This window comes from Parasteatoda tepidariorum, chromosome 6 (assembly GCF_982258835.1).
Source record: "Parasteatoda tepidariorum strain Cologne lab strain chromosome 6, Ptep-v5.0, whole genome shotgun sequence".
Taxonomy (NCBI): domain Eukaryota; kingdom Metazoa; phylum Arthropoda; class Arachnida; order Araneae; family Theridiidae; genus Parasteatoda; species Parasteatoda tepidariorum.
The window spans coordinates 91856573-91880255 of record NC_141760.1 but is presented as its reverse complement, the minus strand read 5'-3'; the positions used below and the strand labels follow the sequence as shown (position 1 = coordinate 91880255).

Here is a 23683-nt window from a genome sequence, read left to right as displayed (position 1 = left end):
TAATAAAGCGACCTCTTATTTTCTACCTTTTTCGAAAGGTATTTAAGCTGTCTAATAATACAATATCAACAGAAATTTGGTAAGCACAATAAAATATCGAGAAAGCACAAATTAAGAATTGAACCTAAAATCCAAGATGTTGAGGTTAGAAGCCTCTTAATAATGCAAATACTAAAATTGCTATTGCAAGTTTAATACTCAATAAATTCTAAAACAAAAATAGCTTCTGAAATTATGTGGGTATTCGAATAAAATTACCATGTTAAATTTTGTTTGAAAATGAGAAAAAAATCCATTCAACAGCGAAAGCACTTCGTTAAAAATGAAACTTAACATGTTGTTGTTTTAACAACATAGCTCAGCCACCTTATTATTAGTGTTATTACATTTTATTGCATGTCGAAGTTGTTAAAATAACAAATAATGCATATCGCATTCTATTATTTTTTATTTTCTATTTAAGTATATAATTACATTTAAAACTTTTTCCTTTACATCGAATATTTACAACATAAATTCTAAAAATAGACTTTTAAAATATCAACTATTCATTAATGTGTTAATTATGGCCCAACATTCCGTAGTTTCCGGATACCTTTGTAAGCCATGTTCTCATGAATTGTTAATGAATACCTGAGAGGTTCAAGGTCATCGATGTAAAATTTCTTTTAAAGCTTGTTTGCGGTTTTATATCTCCCTTTAAACTCAAGGCCTGCAGCATCACGATCGCCATCTTTTTTTTCTTCTTTTTTTAACGATTGCTTATCAAAACTGGTGTTTTACTTATTGAAGTTGTATGTTGGTGGATGCCCAGACTTATGTCCCAACATTGTATCAGGTAAAGAACTGGTAATATGTTTCTGTTTAAATAAGTTTGTTAAAGATTTGTGTAAGAACAAGTGTCTTTGTTTGTGTTATCAGTGGTTTTCTTATTTGAACCCACTCTAAAAAAAATGTATGGTCAAAACTAATAGAACATGGTAAAATTTACCATGTTTCCGGCTCTATGGTAGCACCAACATGCTAGGTAATTTTTAACGAAATGCTTTGGTAGTGATTTTGGTAAAATTAACATAAAAATATGGTTTTATTATGTGTGATAAAATTTGATAAATGTTGTAAAATTTGGAAATTTTATCATGATGCTTCGGAGAATAACATAAAAGCATTTATTCCGTTCTATTTACTCTTCTTCAGTTATATATATATATATATATATATATATATATATATATATATATATATATATATATATATATATATATATATATATATATATATATACAGTCAAACCCCGCTATAGTGAACCTTCAAGGGATTGAAATTTCTGTTCACTATAACCGGGAGTTCTATATCCGTTACGCAGGCAATTTCACTAATGGTTCCCAAACTCCTCCCTTTTATTACATTATATTCATATAAATGACTGAAAAATATTATGTATTAGCAAAAAATGTGTTATTTTTCATCACTCTTCGTCTTGCGTACAAAAAAAAATTTGTAATCTTTAGCTGGTGAGCAATTCTCAACATCAGATATGGAAACACTTCCCGACTCTCAGATAATTTTTCCTGAATTTCTGTTATTCCGCTTTTTGAACCTGTTTAACCTGCACATTAAAGTAGTTTCTATAGATGGTTTTAAAAATCGGTATATGTATTTATTTTGAAGTAGAAATTTCAAAATTATTTGCAAAGAAAATGGGGGGGAAATAAGTCGAAGACAGAAAAAAGTTCATTATATCCAACTTCCTCACTTTTTTGGTTCACTATATCCACTAAAAATAACATTATACGTGTAAAGCAAGGTACGGGACCGAGCATTTCGTTCACTATATCCGGGAGTTCACTATAAGCCGTGTCCACTATAGCTGGGTTTGACTGTATATATATATATATATATATATATATATATATATATATATATATATATACTCGTTGCTGTCAAACGATATTTACGATTTTAATATTACACCAGTCAAGTGAATGATGACTAGATATTTTTTGTACAGCAGACGATGCGAAAGATTTACTTAAAAAGAGTTCTAAACTTAACTTAATACCTGAAACTTAAATACCTGAAGTAGATTTAAGTTTTAAATATGTTGTTGGTACGTTTTCATAAGAGATCTTATTATATTATTACTTAGGAGTAAAAGTTATAAATAATTAATTTATAAATAATATAAGTTTTAATTAATAACAATAGTTCTTCAAATAATAAGTTCTATGATTTTTCCTTTCTTATAATATAATATAAGGTCGCTAAGATGTGAATTTCAAATATTATGCTTGTAAAAGATGCAAGAAAAAAGTTTCGAATTATATGATTATATTTTAGAAAAGTAGTAAAATTTTTTACATATATAGTTATTAATAAAATATAGTTATAATATAATGGTTATGATACTAGTTATGTAGTTGTGAGCTGACAACATTAGAAGATTTTTTTAAATCTATAGATATTAGTTTTATTGAAAAAATTATGATGAAAAATTAAAATTCTAAGTGAATATTTTCAACATCTTCGTGTCACGTATTTACTTAATTCTGATTAATGTAATATAAAGTTATAACACCATTTTTTTTAATAAAGTTATAACACCATTTTTTTTCACTAAAAATTACGTTCTAAATATCTTATATTATTATCTTGAATTGTTGGAAAAAAGAGCTAAAAATTGTAATTACGATGCATATTTTGTAAAAAGAATTATTATTTAAAAGCTCCGATGCACTATTTGTTGAACAGAATACGTTTCTACTAATCTAAAATTTGATTAAAATGTAATAAATTTAATTATGGAAAGAATCGTTTGTTTCAATTTCTGCGAAAATTTTAAAACTTAATTTTATTTACTTTAACTCGATTATATTATGAATACAACTTTTTGATTTAAAATTTCATCTATAAGTCTGAATGTTATTTATTTATTTTGAAATTCATCATTTTATAAAAATGTACTTTCATCAAGAATATTGTATTTTATTTTTCTTGATACAGATCTTCACTAATAAATGTAATTTAATATTTTTATTCTTTATAAAGTTTTGAATAGCATTTTACTCAACATATGAAAAATTATTAAAAGCATCTTTTACATGCTGACATTTTATTTCTATATATTTCTATCAGGTCAAATGTTAAAATATATTTCTAGATGCGTTTTATTTTAGGAATAAAAACTAAACGTAAAATAATTAATTACTGCATAAAATGTAAAAGAATTATTTACTGCATAAAATGTAAAATAATTAATTCCTGCATAAAATGTAAAATAATTAATTACTTCATAAAATGTAAAATAATTAATTACTGCATAAAATGTAAAATAATTAATTACTGCGTAAAATGTAAAATAATTAATTTCTGCATAAAATGTAAAATAATTAATTACTGCAATCAACTGCAAAATAATTCGAAGTAAATCGGATGAGATAAAAGTTGGAAAAAAAAAGTAATCAGTAACTTTTTTATTCTTTTAAATTTTGTAGAAGTTGTAATAAAAGTGTATTTATAATTTTATAAAAATTTCTGAAAAACAATCAGTTTAATTTACAGACTAAACCTTTTTTTTTAAATCGCAAGTATTTTCCTAAAATAGTTTGCTATTTTTTCAAAAGAAAAAACATGCATTTAGATTTTTGAACTTATGATTATGTTTTTTTGTGTGTTTTTTTTTCAGTATTATATATCTAACGCAGAAACTGTTTTGTAAAAAGTTCATTTCAGAACTTCAGTTGTGCATTTTCAATAATTAAATATTTTACTTCCCACATTTTAAATAGACACTTAAAAAAAAAAAAATTCTCATACCTACTGCGACCTCTAATCGAACCAATTCATGCGTGGAGTTGAGATAGAATTTCAACTGTTCATTTGACTGAACGTTGAAAAAAAAATTTTTTTTTCTGAAAAGAATTTGTAATGAAGATCTTTTGGGCAAAATGATCTTACCTGTGAGGCAATGTAATCTAACCTCTAATAGCCTTTTCTAAAGTTTGATAATATGATATTTTATTTCCTGGAGTTCAAAAACCCTTGTGGCTTGGGTTGATAGTATTGTGATGGATTTTTTTTGCTTCCGATTTATTTTATTTTAATGATATCTATGTTCAGGTTGGAAAAGCTTCCAGAAATTTAATAATGTTCTATTCGAATACAAACGACTGGAAAATAATAATGTATTTCCCTCAGATATGGTGTTGGTAATTTAGGAAATTTCTATATTTAATTTTTTTTTTTGTGGATAATTTTCTATTAAATGAAATTTATATTTTTTGATAGATAGTAATAATAAGTACGAAAATGCTTTAGATAATAATAAAACGTTTTTGACTTAGTTTTTACTCATGCCTTTTCTTTTTTAGTGTTTTAAATTTAGAGAAAAGTATTGTAAATCAAAAAAAATTATGAATGTATATAATTTATTTAATTCTAATGCATTTTGATTTTTTTTTCCAAGCAAAGAAGTTTGTAAATTACCTTTGTTTGGAATTCATATTAAACAGCTCAAATTATCTGTCTCAGAGTAATTTCATTAACGGAAGGTAATGTTCGGTAATAAGGTTTTGGAAATAATGTAAATAAGTAAACCTCTTATCTTATTAACCATATTTAATGGAAATGGATTATTATATAAAATTAGAGTTGAAGTCAGGATTTTATTTCCGGTTTTAGATCGAATTCGACTATCGATATGTTTTTTTTTTCAATGAAAATATTGTGTTAAAATAGTTTTGACAGATTCACATTTTCTGCAAACTCGATCCTAACGAATTCCTTAATTACTTCCTAACTAGAACAAATTAACTTATAGACATTCATGTTTTTTGTTTAAAATAATCAGAGTTTAAATTTCATGTATTTTATTGAATTTTCATCACGTATTTTCAATTTGCACTGTGCTATTGTCTTTGTAATTAAGTTACTTAATTAATCAGTACGATTTTATAATTTTCTTAATCATTATTAGTGAAATTCATTTTATGAATTAGATATTATTTTGAGCTTTAACAATCCAAGTTATTGAGTCAGAAACTATTTACATTTGCATAAAGTTTGTTTAAAGAAGTTTCATTTAACTTTTGGGTTAAGTTATTGCATATTCAACAAATTATATTTAAATTTCAATCTTTCGTTGATAGTTAAAAATTCTTCTTGGTTTAACACGGAGTTTAAAAAACCATGCTTTACCCCGGAGCAACTGTCAGCGAAAAAAAAAAAAAATTTTTAAAAATTGTACTTGAAAAAATTGTTCTTTCACATAACGTTCGCAATACTACTCATAAATGATGTCACCGAATCGTCATTAAATTTATCTCTATTGCAAAAAGAATATTACTATCGTTTGAAATGAAAAAGGTTTAAAGGTAAATGTCGTCTGATAATTAAAATAAATATCGTTTTGAAATAAGAAATTTGTATCGTCTGGATCTGTCGAATTAAAATCGTTTGCGATACATAATCGTTTTCTTTTATTGTAGTATATTGCAATTATTGTATTGAATGAATTTTTTAGAAGCTCTTTATACATCGCGCATAAGAAATGCGCAGAAACGATAAGGCTCGAGTATAATGAATAGTGTTTAACAAAGTGTTTAAAATTTCTTCTCATTTTTAAACTTCTTAAAGCTCCACTTAATGAAACATTTACGTTTCATTCCCCTTTCCTCATAAGAGTGTTCGAGAAAAAAATCATTATTCCTCAGCATTTATGCTGTCAAGTAACCTAAAAGAGATTTTATTTTTATTTTTGTTGAAATGCATGACTTTGTGGGGGGAGGGGGATAAAATTGATACTAAGGTAAGATTGGAACTTAGCAATTATTTTCTTCTCCCTTCTCTATCTTAATATTCTTTTTCCGTTTTTCGCTGACGTTGGGTGTAAGATTTTCCAAGGCTCCGCCCCTCAAATTTACGGCGATTCAGTTTTTTATTTTTATTTGTTAATTTTTTCTTTTATGTTTTTTTTATTTACTGCAACGCAAGATACGTCGGGACTGATTGACATTGATTGCAAATGATTGCTATCACCAGTCCCTTCATTTTTTTTTTTTTTTTTTAATTTTTAATGCAGTTTTTTCCTGCCCATTTTTGCTTTGTGGGTTAACTTTGTTAGTTTCGTTTGTCTTCTCCCTACCTTCATTAATTTTGTATTTAATATCACTCTGACGGTTAAATCGTGCTTCTTTTCACTGTAACTTTGAGATATCTCTATTAAGATAGAATAATTTGGCATGCATTGCACGCATTTGGTAGACGTGTTTTTATTATTGAGTGTGTATGTGTGTGGCTTGTGTCCACTTTATTATGCATAGTAAATTTCCCTTTCATCAGTCGCACGTCCTTTGAGTAAGTTCGGACTGGTCCGATAAATTTTACAACAGCTCCCTTCTATCGTATTGAAGTTGTTAACAAAAAGACTCTTATTTATTATTCGACGAAATATGTAATTTAAACCGAAAAACGCAATATATATTTTGAGCTATTTTATTCTAACTTTAGATTAGTTAAAACTTTTTTTACATTTACATACATAAAAGAATATTAAAGTGAAAAAAGCCACGGGAGATTTCTTATCAATCTCTTGTACTGATCTCAAAGCCCCAACTTATTGAAGTATTGAACTTAGCACAGTATGATTTTCTTATTTCTATTTAAAAAAGTGAAATAATTCTTACAAACTGTAATAATTAGAAAAAAATTTCCTGCATTTTTAAATTTAAATTCTATAAACTACTTTTACATATATTGACAAAACTAGAGTTTGTAAATTATTCCCCAAATCCTAGAAACAGGATTAAATATATCTTTTGAATGTATAATATTTCAAATATTGTTTTATTCGTTTGTATAATATTTTTAAATTATATTTTATTAGTTTGTAATAATTTAAAAAAAGATTTCTTGTTTGATAATTTACAAATTTCAGAGAGATGTAAGTGAAACAGATGTAGCTATCTGTATAGATAATAATTCAAATCCTTGAAGCATCATTAAAAATAACCCCAATTAATACTCAAAATAGTTTTAATAATATTTTATTCGTAAGTATAATTTGATCAAATGTTTTATTCATTGTTATAGTATTTTCAAATAATATTTTTTTCCTTTATTCTCACTTTCAACGGTTCTTTTACTAGAAAAAACAAGTATTTGGTTTAAAGATATGTAGACGTTTCTTCAAATGCTAGAGATATTACTAAAAATAACCTTTGATTTGAATGAAACTTTCAAATAGTATTTCATTCGTTAGTGCAGCATTTTCGAAACATATTTTATTCGTTGGTATAGTATTTTCAAATAATGCTGCTTTCGATGTTACTACTATAGTAAAATAACGCCATTATTTGTTGCAATAGAACACTTCCAAATATTGTTTTATTCGTTGGCTTTTATTTTTGTAACCAGTATATATATATATATATATATATATATATATATATATATATATATATATATATATATATATATATATATAGATTACGGTTAACAGAAGAAGATGTTGCACTGTAAGAAAATTATCGTTTTCTATTGGCAGATGCGTTGTTGAAAATTTACGCCGAACTTGCCATAGAATGTTAGTTAATTGGAAATGTATTTATTTTATTTACTTTAGTAATTAAGTGTCTCACTACAAGTTATATTTCTTTCTGTCAAATTTTCTATACTTACCATTAATGCAGTTGTTTTTGTAAAAAATTTTATTCCTAAATCAAGTGAGTAATAACTGAATAATAAAATGTCATTTGAATTGTCATTGTCAAATGTCACTGAATTTTCTGTGCTTAATCAATGACGCATTTGCTTCGGCAATAGATTTTTCCGAAATTAAGAGGATAATGGAAGAAAATATCTATAAAATCTTCCGCCGTACATAAGAAAAATTCTAAATTTTCACACAAATCGTTTGACAGCCAACCCCCCCCCCCCTAATAACATTATCAAAATATTGTAAATACTCTTAAGCACTATTTGCACTTGGCATTTCGAACAAGAATAGAGTTTTCAATTTTTAATTAAGTTTTTTTTTCTCGCGGAAGTTTGAAAAAAAAAAGAAGGGTTAAATGCGTTCCGTATGACCGCATACATAAAGCTAACAAAAAAGTGCGTAGGTTCGGCAATTTCGATGTAATTTTTTCCTAAGCTCATTTTGAACGTTTTTAACGGTCGATCATAAATGTCGACGACCTGCACGTGTAAATACGGTTTTTATGTATACTCTAAACACATTAAAGACATGATTTCTAACTCCCCACTTCTAAAGAAAGTACTAATTCTAACCTTAACTCACGAGTTTAAGTTTAAAAGCTGTGTAGCAATTTCTTTTATTATTTGTTTACTTTTTTGCAGATTTATTTATCCTCTGCAGGAGAGAGGTTGTCTAACCTGTTTCGGCATTTTAATAGAAATGCTGAATAAGATACTTGACAGGAAATAGTAAATGATGTATGAAATATATTGTATAAGATAAAATGCAATGCTTGAATGAAGATGTAAGTGCGATTCACCAATAATAGAAATATCTTTCACTATTAAATACAATGCATAAATAAAAATTTGGCAAAGAATTCTCAACAAAATGGGTTTTTTAATACTTACATGTTAATGTAATTTTCTTATACTATTTCAATTTTAGTATGGTGAAGCATAAAAACGTATGTTTTTTTATCCATACCTATTGTAATTATGTATTGTGACAGTAATTCATAAATGGTGTTAGAAATATATTCTACAACATGAATTTGAAAATCTGATTTTAATCAATAAGAACAAAAATTACTATGATAATTTGTGAAGCTTTTAAAGGACTTACGATGTTTCAGAATAATTTGTTTGTGCAAAATAATAATTGAACATTTTTAAACTTTGATAGTATTTTCAATAATACTTAACCGTACTTGTGCAAGTTTTCAGAATGCATTGTATAGTTTGATCTGTATATTGCGGATTAATATAATAGTTTATATGTAATTCCGTAATATTCAATTGAATCACTTAATTCCAAAAGGGTACAAAAGTGTATCAATTTTGCTCTTTCTTTAAGAAGTTGGATTTTGCTCTTTTTTCAGGAGTTAAATTTAGACATTTGTGTACAAATTGTGCTTCCTAAAATTTCCTTATAAGTAATTATTAACTTTAATTAATCTTCTATGCTTTATTAATCTTATATACATCATTCTGGTTTATTTTATCTTTTAAGTGTATATTTAAATTTTGATTCTGTCTTATTGGTTAATAATTTTCATTTTTCTTTCATTTTAGATTTAAAGTTGAAGGTGAAACACATAAAATTCAAAAATTTTCGGTGGCTGAACTCACCTAGTTACTTGGTAAGTTTAAAACTATCATTTACTTAAAAAGTATCATAATCATTGTAGAAGTTGTTAATTTCAATTGTTCTGTCATCGAAAATTCCATTAGTGCAGTACCACCAAATAATCCAATTTTGTTTGCATCAAATAGAATAATGGTCTTTTAATATTTTCAAAGACATAGCTTTGATTTTCAAAAATTTTCCTTAAAGATTCATCATTGATTTCAAGTAATTTATTGTTGTTATATTTATTTTGCACAATGATTTGGTTTCGCGAATTTTCATGTTAAGCCCGGTGTGAGCTGAGAGATGTAAAGACACGCTATATCAATTACCTTACCTCAATATACTTTGTGACTTTCTCTCGTTGCTTTCCTTAATTTAACTGCGCCTAAAAAATTAACATCACAAAAAAACAGATTAATTTTTTATTACATCGTTTCTTGATTATATGCTTATTATCTATGCCTGGTTTTCACACGTTAGGAATGCCCAGAGACGTAACACCAAAAAGAGTTTTTTTATTTAGAATTAAAAGAAAAAAACCCTCTATTTATCTAATTTTAATTGAATAACTTACCGAGCTAAAATTAAACCTCTTACGTACCAGTCAGCAATATTGAAGTGCAATCCAATAAATTTCTTCGACATTTGTGATTCGCTGTGCTGGAAACTTACATTAACTTTATTGGATCGTTGTTTCAGCGGACGTATTAAACCCCTATCTTGCGTAGTCCAAATTTTTTTCCACTTATTTCTAGCATTCAGCATTTGAAAAAATAAGAATAAAAATAAGGCATTCGAATGGTAGCGAATAAAAACTAAAGGGGAAAGTGACATAATGACCTTGGCGAACCAAAAGATTTTAATTTTCTTCTCAATCAATTTCTTCCTAGTCATTTCAATTAATCGTATCATTCTTGTGTTGTGTTGTTCTCAGCAAAGAATATTTTTGGCAACTCATTAGCCAAGCGAACCACTTCATTTCATTTCATTTCCTCTGGGTAAAAGAAAGAAAACGATTTTTATTTTTCGGCGGGAAAGTGATAGCTAAGCCTAAACTGCTAAGAAATCGATATCGAAACGTAAAAAAGCACATTGGAATTTTTTTTTCCCTCCGTTTCATTTCCTTTTTTTTGGGTCTTTTATTCGTTTCTTTGTCATTTCTTACTTTTCGAATAGCATGCCGAGCTCTGTTACAGATAAATTTATTGCTAAAAAGGGTAGTTTGCTATTCACTTGGGGAAGAAAAAAAAGAGTAAGAAGTGAAATTACGATGAGTTCGAAGAAGAATACGAAAATCGTTCATATCCTTATCGTTTTAAAAACAAAGAAAATTCTCGCTTTTAAAAATTCTCGAGCATTATTTAACGATGTTTCAGTTATAATCCGAGAAAACTAGGCATAAAAATGCAAAGAACGAATATTTTTAAATAAGACTTTTTCGTTTTCATGAACTTTTCATACATATTTAATGATTTCGATGGATATAAATAGCATAAGTCTGAAGCTTTTTTATTTTTATTTTATTGAATTGCATCGCTTAAATTTTTGAGATATTTTACTCAAAGAATATTTGAAGGAGTTTGTTGCAATTATGATATTTTTATCTCTTTTAATTTGCTGCTTGCTTAAAAAAAATGCATTTTGAAATAGATAATTAACAACTTTAATTTGAATTCTTTTAATTTTTATCTTATTAGTTGACGTGTAAAGCTTAAAAAGAAAACTCAAAGACAAAAGAAAATTTTAATGCTTCAAAATGTCGAGAAATATATGTAGTTTGTTAATGAAATTTTCTTTTAATTACAACAAAACGTTTTAATTGCATTACTTCAAATACCAATAACATACCATATTGTTGTTTATTGTTTGTGTTTTCGTTGAAAAAAATTTATTATGTAACAAATATTTTATTGCGATTTATTTTTAATTCATATATTCATTGCACTTACACTTAACTGTGAGATAAATTGAACTAAATTTTTATATTCAATAGAACAATACGTTAATTTATATTAATACTTGAAAATTTAGAAAAAAAAAAATGTCTTCGTAGATATTACTGCTTTTAACAGTTCATAATTAACCTGATATTAGCTAAATATATAATTCAGTGCATAATAAAAATTAAAAAGCTATTCTTTAAAGTTCGGAGAAAATAATTTTATTGCTAATGCATATTAAAATATGTTAGAGGTAATGCTTATAAGAGTGATAATGAATAATTTATCTAGAATTTTATTTAGCAAAAGCTGGGTGCATACACTATAAAATTTTACAAATAGATTATTTGTTGAATCATTGCTTATTTTTAGTTTTTAATTTAATTAATATATTTCTTAATCTCTAGTGTATGTATGACGTAGCAGCAATTTTCTTTGTTTAGTGTAAGAGGGAAATATCGTAAACATTAATTATAAGTAAAATGTTAAAATTATAGTTTTGTAAAACTAAAATTAGCCTTCAAAAAATAAAGTTATTCTTTTACATTCTTTTCAAATCTGAGAATTTGAAGTATTGCTGTTCGCAAATTTAAGAATAAAAAATTATATTGGTTAACGTATTTCATTCAAAGAGTTTAAGTATGTTTGTTGAAATCGATTAAAATAATTGAATTGCAGATTTGAAGTAGTTGAAATATAGTATGATTCCTGAGATGTACCTTTTACCGAAGAATTTTTTTTTAAAAATAGATTTCCTTTTCGTCAATTTTAAATTTTGCATTCAGATTTTCTGAATTAAATTAAAGGTTTCTATATTGTAACAAATATTAGAAATTCAAATACTCAAGGGATTTGAGAGATTCGAATCCCAAAATCTTCCATTCTTCATTTTTTCAATTTTAGAAATTTAAATACTCAAGAGAATTAAGAGATTTTCATTAAGAGTTTCGAATCCCAAAATCTCCCAATTAACAATCATTTCTTGGCTTTTAATTGCTACCAAAAATACTTTGAACCCCCTGAAATCAGATTTCATTGCTTGTTAATTTCTTCAGGGCGTCGCAGATACCATCGATACCATCAAAAACAGAACCGAAACCTTAAACACAACGCAGATCCAAAAATTATCGAATTAAAAAACACAAATATTGGAAAGAATTGTGCCTATGCACCATGTGTAGAATTATTTGTTGAATTCTGCCTATGCACCATGTGTAGAATTATTTATTGAATTCTGCCTATGCACCATGTGTAGAATTATTTGTTGAATTCTTCCTATGCACCATGTGTAGAATTATTTGTTGAATTCTTCCTATGCACCATGTGTAGAATTGTTTGTTGAATTCTGCCTATGCACCATGTGTAGAATTATTTGTTGAATTCTGCCTTTGCACCATGTGTAGAATTATTCGTTGAATTCTGCCTATGCACCATGTGTAGAATTATTTGTTGAAAACTTTTCAGTACTTCCCCTCAATTAAAATTATAATCGTATAAATGAAATTGTAAAATATATTTAAAAAAAAAAAACTAAATTGTAATTTAATTCAGAAAATGTGAATGCAAAGCTTACTATATATTAAGGCTATATAACCTTAACTATGTTATGTAGAAACTCTAAAACATTCGTGGGAATATCAAAAAATACGAGTTTGGGAGATTCGAAATCCTTAAAGTAACCATTTCTTGGCTTTTCATTTGAGCTCCCACCATTCCAGAAATGAGATTTCATTACTTGTTAGTTCTTTCTTGAGCGGCATCACAGATGTACAAAATCCATACCATCAGAAAACAGAACCAAAGCCTTAATACCAAATCGATTTGTTCTCTCTGTGAAAACATGACATAGAATAAATATCAATTTCTGCTTACAGTATTACGTGCTTCATCCAATCGAATGCCTTCTGTAATCTAACCGGACAACCCCTGTTTCCTTATTATCCGACGCTTAGACAAGGGTATTGCCCGGAGCGTATAAACATCCACATCATTTCATCCGCTTTGATACATGGCTAAACCGAACTGTTATCCTATTTGGATACGCTGTTTCCACAACCTGATACTTTTTTGTATTATCTTTTACCTATTTTTTTTTCTTTGCGTATATATACGTATTACTTGTATCTTTTCTATATGGTTTAAAAAAACCCAAACTCAAGATCTGGGATTATTGATAAAAAGAACTATTGGGATAAGGGGAAAACAACAGTAAGTTCCATATAATAAATGGGGGGAAAGTAGACTCAAATAGGAGTCGTAATTGGAAACTTTCCGTTCTCTGTAAACGTTCTTCTAAAAGTTTCGAATACGTAATCCAGGATTATTCATCGGATTTTGTATTTGAAACGAAAGTTTCAATAATTTAAATTGTAAATATTTAAAATTTTTTCTTTGATATTCCTATTTAAACGTAAACAAAATGAATAAAATTGTAAAATTTTGGTTAAATAAGTAAAATGGTAAGTTTATAGTTCAGATAGTTAATAGTTAAGTTTATAGTTATAGTTCAGTATCAAAGTTTGAGTGGAACTTTGAATCAAATCTATTCTATTCTTACTCGGTTAAAAATTTTAGAGCGCGTCGAGCCATAATATCGTTCAAGTTTGCTAAAACTTAAATATTGTCCTAAGTTGAACCATAATATCGTTCAAGATTGTTACAACTTTGACTTTAATACTTTTTGCTGTGTCTTATAAATAAAATTGAAATATATATTGAGATCTTGAAAAAAATGCCCTCCTCAGCATACTGAAAAATTTACACAGAGAAAAATTTTAAGAGGAACTTGATTGGATAAAGAGCTTAATTTGTTAATGTAACTTGATTTGTTTAGTAAACTTATGTAACTTTTAGGCCTTTTAGGCTTAGATAAAGATTTAAGCTTAATAAACGAAAAATTGTAATCATTATTGAAGAAAAAAAAAAGTTTACACATTTTAAAGAAAACTATATCAAAGATTTTACCAGTATTTTCCGGTATCTATCTTTTTTTGCGCAAATTAACAAAATTTCTATGGGAATTTATGCTTGAATTATTTGTAGTCGCACCACAGCACTGATAAAAATGGCGCTTCCGCCATCTAATGAATTCGAGCGGTGGAAGTTTTCAACAATTCTTTTTTTTTGGGAATTGCAGTGAGTGATTAAGAATGAAGCAGGAGGAAATGACGAAAAAAAAAAAATAAGTTTGTTAAAAAATAATAATAAAGAGAAAGAAATATTCCTGAAAGATTTTTCAAAGAATTTTTTTCGATATTTTCTTCTTTTGAACCTATGTAACTGCTATTTTCTAAATTGGTCCACGGATTGAAAAGTTTTCCCTTTTTATTGCTGTTTTCCCCTGGATTTTTCACAAAGGAGGGAAAGTTTCTACTTCGCCCCATATCAGTTAGTTTCCTATAATCCAACTGATACGTTGTAGGAAATCACTTTTGTGAACATTTTCTAACCACAACAATGAAAGTTTTTCCCTTCACCGGAAAATGATCATGAAAAGGAAGAAACGTTTTTCTCCCTTTTTCCCCTAAACTTGTGTCAACCAGAGCTTAAATTTAAAAACAGACTGTTTTGAAAGGAATGTTTTTAATGCTGAAAACTTAATAAGTTTACTGCATTTCACTGTAAAATGTTTTAAAGATCTGTTCTCTCCGATCTTTAAATTTCTATACAATATGTAAAGTTTCTTTTTTTTAAATTTTTTTTTTTGCGAAAGTTTATTTTACATCTAATTATAGAATAACTTTGATTGGAAATTGTCGAGAGGCTATTAAAAGTTTGCCACGAAAGTTTGTGCAAACATTTTTACTGAGCGTTGCAGTTCCTAGACTATTAAAATTTAAAATGAAAATTGTGTAAGGAGTTCATGGAAATCATGTATACATAAGCTGCCATAGATAATATAAGATGAGCTGCTGTAATAGATAAAGATAAGAGATAAAAAGATAAGCTGCCATAATAGAGCGGTTTCTAAATTTTGAAGAGTTTAAAGGGTTCTGTGAGTTACTACTTTTTAAAACCAGTGTTGAACCATACAATTATATTTCAATCCAACCTATAATTCATTATATATTTAATCTTTTGATTGCCTTAGGAAATTATTTCAAGCAAAAATGCCAATGAAATTGAAATGGCATTTTTAAAAAGAAAATATATTTCTAATAACAATATATTGAGCAACAAACTATGAAAAAAGTAAGTGTTTATAAAATATTGCATTCGTATTTCTTATCGCGCTTTTAAAATCAAAATGAAATAATTAAATAAAATAAAGAACTATGTTTCCCTATCTACTCTTTATAGCAGTTCTTTTTATCTGAAAGTAAACCATTATTTGGCTCATTTTCTTCATTTTCAGCTTATGTATGTACACCAAAAATAAATTCATATTAAGACTGGATGTAGCACAATGATGGCAAATTTTAACTATCGGACGTAAAACCTAATTTAATTTTATTAGTGATAAAACGCTGAAAAACCTAAATTCCTTTAAATAAATATTTTAAAAATAGTTTTTTATAGGTTATAACATTTGCAATTACCTTAATAAACTTTATTTATAAGGTCCACTTCCGCCAAAAAAGGTTGATTATTCTTAGAGTTTTGTTGCCAAAACAAATTAGGAACCTTTGCCATTAATATAATTGAAAATTTGATCGTAAAATGTTATATTTTAAATATTTTGCGAATTTATTTAACGATATGTTGGTAGATGATCATACGAACAAAATACTTCGATTTCGGGCATTTTGTAATCGATTTTAAACTAACTTCCCGACTAGCTACAGACTTCAAATTTGGCACTTAGTTCAAAATTGGATGGGAATGCATGAAAATGAAGAGAAAGAAGACATACAAAGTAAAATAAAATTACAATTTAAAAAAAAAATTGTATTTTCGCGATTGTCTTTTGTTGTCGATTCGATTATTTCAAATTAGTGTCACATGTCAGTTGAAAAGTTTTGTGTACAGTGAGTGAAAAAATTGAGATTTTGGAAGTGAGTACAAAAAAAAAAAAATAAAAATAAAAAATAATATTTTTAAAAATTACGTTTTTGTAGTGGAGAATAATAAAAATTTGAAAAACGAAAAACGTGGGGCCCATGAAATACACAACAGTACATACAACATACATATACACATTTCCTTACTCATACACATGCACAGCCACGTACACATCCACATATACATCCACATACACATGCATATACACAAACATATTCCACATCCACATTCAGATACAGTTACAGATATACATACACATATTCTCATGAGCACACATACACACACTAATATAACATTACTGTTATGTATTTCATGCGCCCCACGTTTTTCGTTTTTCAAATTTTTATTTTTTAATTATTATTCTCCACTACAAAAACGTGGTTTTTAAAAATATTATTTTTTATTTTGATTTTTTTTATTAATTAAAAAATACCAAAAAATATTTTTGCTTGCAATTATAAAAATTAGAAAAAATAATTCAGAAAAAAATGTGCTAAAGAGTGCTATCTACGTTAAAGGGTTAATGATTTCTTTACTCTGATACATTAGTTTTTCTGATAAGGTAATGTATTTAAGTATCGGATCATGAGATAAAAGTACTATAATAAATGTGTGCTTTATTTATCACAGTTTCTTAAAACTCGTAATCGAACTATTAATAGTTTTCGGTTTTTAATTACATGTTATACACAATAAATTTTTATACTTTCCACGAAAACTTTTAAGATCTTAATTTGTTAAATACATCCCCTGCGATAAGGTCATTAACATTTCAATCAACTTTTTTGAGAAAGATTTTTGTTTTCGATATTATATTGCTCAATAAAAAAAAATTACTTAATCCTCGTTCTTAAACCTAGGTGAATCCATAATAGTACAACACAGGAGAGCTTTTATTCCTTCCTCATCTGCGCAGATATTAAATTACCGTTTTTAATTTATATTTGTGGCATTAAGTTTCAATTTTATATGCAAAAAGTAAATTTTTTATATCTCGATTCAATAATAATTCAATTCATTGTAATCTACTGAATGCACTGCACTCTTGCATAAAAACATATTTAGTCTTTCCCTTTAGAAACACATTGAAAAAAATATCGTTTTACGATGTTTTTTTACGACGTTTTCTCATGACTTTCGAAGATATGTAATAACATTTACAACACCGGACCTTTTCAAGGGACCCAACTCCTTAGAATAACATTACGTCTTTTATGTCTTGTAACTAGAATTGAAATGTATCCCGTTTATTGCTCTATCGTGTTGCATTATGCAGATGCTAATGAATGAATATAGAAAATTTATACGGGGTGCTTTTTTTCGCCAATCATTCGCTTTTTATGAACCATGGAAGAAACACTAATTGGCAGACTAGCTGGAACGTGGTTCAAAGAAAAGCGAAATGGCGGACGCCGTACTCTTAAAAGGTATTGTTGATGTTTGAATATATTTCCATCAAAATTACTCGCAGAGTGCAAATACTTATGATATAAAAGTCCGTGAGTTATAAATTTTCCACCAATTATTCAATAAAGAAATTAAATTGGCGAGCGCAGCCTCCACGACAAGTTTATGTTGGGTTCATTTTTGTTCTAAGGTGATAATTCATGAAGAATTAAAAGGGATTTTTTTTCTGCTTCACCGCACACAAAGGTGTATGTTATTGCTATCACCATAGAAATGTATACTTATTTCGATTCAGCTATTGAATTCCTTCAATAGCTTCTTATTAGGAGAGCGAAGAGTGGCACATTTTTCCCATAAAAGTGCAAATTAGAAGTGATTTTAAGTTACCGATTGAAATTGACGTTAAAAATGCGCCACTTCAAGCGTTTTTTCTTTTCTTAACAACCTTGAACGGTTGTATAAATTGAATGTAAAGCTTTTCTTATAATATCATAATTAATGAAATAGAATTTCGCTTTTTATTTATTATACAGTTAAGAAATTTGCCATCTTAAATCAGGATTTTTATATCTTGAGTTATTTTATTGGAACGGGAATAATATGAAATTATTTATTTTTAATAAATTTCGTTTAAATTTTTTTTTATTTTTTATCGTTTGGGTACTTGTAATATTATATTATTACTGTTTACTTATCATCTATAAAAATAACCCATAAAAAGTGATATTTTGATGAATTTTTATTTGTTCGTTAATTAATACATTTAATAAAATACTAACGTCCTAAGTTTATCGTTTGTTTAATAATAAAAAACGAAAATTAGCCCAAAAGTTTGATTTATAATAAAAACCGATTCGTTCCATGTTAAGTGTCTGTTATCATTTAATGAAAAAAGTCAGTTGAGATTTTGTATACAAACTAGATACAGTTTTTATTGAATTATTAAGGTTCAAAAAAATTATTTAAGAAAATGAATTAGTTTTTGGGGTGCGTTGAAAATGACAATTTCAATTGTACCAAGTTTTTTCCCATTGCAGAGTTGTATGTTACCTGTTTCATAGCATGCTTAAAAAATAATTGTAGATACATAGTATCCAACTCACTAATTGCTTTTAAACCGATTATGGGATGTTATTTACTAGCAAATTTATTTACGTTATTTGATAATAATTAATATTAATATGGTAAATTCACTATTATTCTTTAAATGTAATTTAAATGGTATTTGCTGAGTAATTAATACCAAAAAAAGTCATTTGTTATTCAAAAATTTATCTTATTATTTTACCTATACTGTAAAAATTTCCGCATTTAACAGTATCGGCACTCAGGGTGCCGGCACTTTTTACCGTAAAATCCATTTTTTTCGGAACATTTTACGGAATATAACATGCTATAAGAGGTAATTTTTACAGCAATAATTACCGTAAAATCGATGAATCTCTCAAATTAAATAAATATTGCGATAAAAATTACGGTATGATATATTACAGAAAAAAAAAGGATTTTACGGATGATGTTTTCAAAATACCGATACTTTATACCGTACTTCGATTTGTAATTTTTTACAGTGAACAGTATTAATTATTTACAGTTATAGTAGATTTTGCTGTGAATATAATGCTGCTTCTTTTCAATCTCAATTGTTTAAAAATACAAAATTTTAATAATACTAAAGTAAAGCTATTTTTTGACAGTTATTTCATACTGATTACGATAATAATTCTTAACTAAATTATTTTCCGTATTCCCGTAGTCAAAAATTAATTTCTGAAAATAAACCTCAATCTGTGTGTTCTGAAGTTATGACTAATTCTAAACTGCACTGTGCTTTATGTACTATATTGTAGTAGTAAAATATGCTAGTAAACACATAATTCATTTAAAAATACAGCTTTCTGTAACACAAATCTTTTTTTCTTTATTACTACTTATATTTATACTTTTAGATGCATTCAGATGCAATTTCGGGTTCCTTTTCCATATTTTGCTTCTATGCCGGAAACTCAACCTGCCAAAAGCAGGGTTTTAAGTGAACCGAGACAAAAATGTATTTGTTGTGAAAGCGCTTAAGTAGTAATAAAGCAATTCTCTCGAACATCAAGCGGGTCAGTAAATATTATTTATGTCTAAGAAATATTGCTTGAGCGTAACTTTTATGGGTTAATGTATTATTTTTATTATCTGGGCGAATGCAACGGTTGGGTCTTTTATTTATATTTCCGGCAGCAGGCGAAGTTTTAAGTTCTGAGGTTACGTTCAAGTGTTAGATTACTTCTAAAAATGACACTAGCGTGTATGCACCATACTCGAACAATGGGTGATTTCACGTAAATGAATTGATACCCATACGCGTATTCTATTATGGCTGATACTTTCTGCTATATTACGGTGATGCAGTGTTCTGATGCATAAACGAGAAAAGTGCAGTAAGTTTCATTTAGTAATCGCGAATACTTTAGTTGAATTCAAGCTGCAGATTAATTACTAATTTTAAAAGATTGTAATTTTTTGGTTTGTATGAATGTAAGTAATGTATCAATGAATTTTGATAAAACGTGGAGTGCAATCAATGTATGCATAATATCGTGAAAAAAAGTATTGTTTATAAAAAATAGATTTGAAGGATTTCGGGAATATTCTAAGGTTGCTGAAGTTAGAATAAAAATCTATGAACATGATGAAAATGTTAATTCTCAATTTAGTATTGCTTACTGAAATAATAGTATGTAAACCTTAAATTGTTATTTTTCATAGAGAAATAAATTTTTCATTGAAATAAAATTATCGTTTTTTCTGCGAAAATAAAATTATGAATGTATGAAAATTTATTCCTTTTTATTATTATTACGATTATTAGTATTTTTAAACTTTTCTTTAGTATTCTTTTTCAGTAATTTTATTAATTAATTAATTAATTACTTTTTTTCTGTTCTTCTCGTTGTACGCTATTTTGAATCTCCAAAACCGCTGGCGCAAAGGCTCTGAAATTTGGGTATCGAATACAAGGAACAGTTTTAGCTCCCTATCCAAAAAATCATTTAAAAATTTTAATTATTCCTTTAAACTGAAATGATTGAAAACTGATTTATTCGCATTAATTTAACATTAGCCATGGCTATAAATGAAAATTGTAAACGATTCTATTTAAGTTTTTATCGCACGTTTTTTACAGCTTGAGTGGCATGTGAATTGATGTTGCATCACCAAATTAGCATTTCTAAAGTTATCTGAAGCCATGTGTTTAGTTTGTTTATAGTTGTGCTATTAAAACGTGTTTCCGAGGGGGGGGGGAGGAATAAAGTGAATTTTTTTTCAAGAACTTAATGAATCTTAAGATGAAAACAAACTTAATGAATCTTAAGATGATTTTGTTTAAGTATAAAACAAAATATCTTGAAAACACCTCTACTTTTCCATGGTTCTGTACAAAAAAAGAAATAAATAAAATAATTTTAAGAAATAAAAACTTTTCCATGGTTCTGCACAAAAAAGTAAAATAAAATACTACTTGTAACTTATAAAAAGCGAGTTAAAATATGTTTCGGTTAATTCTCCAGGTATTTTGTTCATTTTATATAAAGTTCATCTTAAAGGTGTTTATCAAGGAAAATTTGTTTTTTATAAAATTTTTAAGTTATTTTATTTAGATTACTACCTACAAATCATTAGAAAAAAACTTGACGAGTGCAGCTGCACAAAAAAACAACATTAATTTAAACCACTAACAGATTTAGAAATTTATGCAAGTTTAAAAATCAGAGTAAATTAACAAATAGTAAATTAATATTTTAAAAAAAAATTGCATCATGAAGTATCGACCTTATATCGTATTGTTGCTCCCAGAACAACATGCTTAAAAATTAGCACTTAAAAGAATGCATTTGTCATTATTTCACGTATAGAAGTATCATTTAAATTAAAAGTTATGTATCATTAAGTCGTCTGATGCAGACATAAATATTGTAAAACTTATTACTAAAACGTAAAAAGTCCTCTGCCATAATTACTTTTCCAAAAAGGAACAAATTGCGATTCGTAAAGTCGGCAAGATTTGCCCACTAATGGAAGGTTTGGAAAGACTTGGGTAATGGGTCTACCGGTAAATGTAGAACAAAACAATAACCTTATACACAAGAAAATAATAAGAAAAAAAACCCACTCTTATACGGTTGGAGCATTATTATTATTATTTATTTTCTTTTTGCCTTCATTCATCTTACGTGGGGTACAGGAATAGTTGGTTGCACATAGGCCTAGTTCAATTAGGCTTAATGGCTAAAGCTTTAAGATGTCTGGAGAGGGGTGGAAAGATCTTAGAATGTCACTTTCTCGCCTAGGTTTTTTTTTATTTTTTTTTATGCCACTTGGCTTGTTTACTAAACGAAATGGCTTGTAGTTAGTGTTTAGAGAGGACAAGGGAAAAAAAAAAGATAGTAGGAATATTATATGATCAGATTTTTAAATTTTAAACTGTGATATTAATTTAGAGCAAACAAAGAGAATTTTTAGGATTTATTTGTTTTGGTAATTAAGTTTTTTTAATAAAAAGTTTAAAAATAATTTAACAGCAATATTTTTAAAAGAAATTTTTCTGAAGAAATGCTTAGTAGTATTTAGAGCGGACAAAGTAATTCTTTAGGATAAGTTTTAATGGTAATTGCATTATTTATTTTTTACAAAAGCTGAATTCTAGTATATATATATATATATATATATATATATATATATATATATATATATATATATATATATATTATGTAGTGTGAAGTATCTATTTTCGATTGTTATACTATCATAGTTAAAAATAATGCATCGCATTAAATACTATTATTCTTTTTTTAAAAAATGTTTTCATTGCCATTATCAACTTTTTTTCCCCTTCCTAATAACAAAACTTTCCAATGAACCTTATCATGTGATTGAAAAAACAATAACAAGCTGTCTATTTAAAAACAAGTGTTATTTTGATTCAGCTTTCATGATTAACGGTTGTCGGAATAAAAGACAGAATATAAATAAAATACGATGAAACAACACAGAAGAGAACTAACTTAAAGAATAGAATTAATCCTATCATTATGGAAGATAATTTGAAGCTTCCCAAAATAGGATTTCCGATATTTGTAGCGATAACCTATTACTGGATAGCAAGAACAAGTAGAGCTGTTGCCATCAAAAAAAATAATATTAATGAAAGAAAGGGAATTTGATTGCAAGCTGCTAGGGAACGGTTGGGCTATCCGGTAGGGTGTTGGAGGACAATCAAAAATCTGGAATGGCACACACCTTCTTCGTTCTATTGCAACCGATAATCAAGAAAAAGAAGGCGGATTCGAAGTGAAGAGGAAAGGCGGGGAAAAAACAAAGTGAGTCAAAGTTATTCGATGCAAAAATATTGGCTTTTTATTTTTTTTAATTCCTGCTTGCTTTGCGTGGAATTATTAGCGTGATGTGTAATTAATGATGGATGAAATTCTGAAATGAAGTTTCCTTGATATTGGAAATAAAGTCGTTGCGAATGAAAGCTTATTTCTTTTATTATTATTTTTTTGAGGAAAAGGGATGTGAACTTGGTAAAAAAGTTAACGAGTTCTTGATAGAATTTTTTTTAAGGCTATTCCTTGGGCAATATCGTATTACCAGAGTTAGAAACAGATTTAAATCCTTTTAAGGCGAAGAATCCTTAAAAGGAGGCCCGTTACACGCATGCGTTTTGTAAAAATTTTTTTTTTTCAATCTTCTTTGTTTTCTGGGATTTTATCGTTGAAATTATTCTTGAACTAGATTACATGCTATTATGGTTCATCCTCGACATAAATGTAATTTAGTTTAACACCTTATTAAAGTTGCATTAAGTTTGAACCATATTATGAAACAACGTTGAAATATATCGTTGATCCAAATTTAGAGTGACCTTACTACTGTGCCAAATTGAACCATATTATTGTGAAATTTAATTCTTCGTGAACTCGATTACGTGATAGATTTAGCTTCAACGGAAGCATAG

The 23683-nt window shown here is 27.4% G+C and overlaps 1 protein-coding gene and 1 long non-coding RNA gene across 4 annotated transcripts in view; one reads left to right on the top strand and one right to left on the bottom strand.

Annotated features, from left to right (window-relative positions):
- LOC147808208 (uncharacterized) overlaps window positions 1-23683 on the bottom strand; it is a 306815-nt gene that overhangs the window by 133389 nt on the left and 149743 nt on the right. The gene's annotated exons all lie outside the window — the stretch shown is intronic.
- The window catches only part of LOC107454132 (toll-like receptor Tollo), a 201647-nt gene that overhangs the window by 61721 nt on the left and 116243 nt on the right, over window positions 1-23683 (top strand). For 2 of the 3 annotated variants that reach the window (XM_087166169.1, XM_087166170.1), the window contains exon 2: window positions 9268-9335. The gene's annotated coding sequence lies outside the window, so the exon portion shown is untranslated. Of the gene's footprint in view, window positions 1-9267; window positions 9336-19946; window positions 20103-23683 lie in introns of those variants that run through there. The other variant, XM_087166171.1, reaches the window with a different exon arrangement.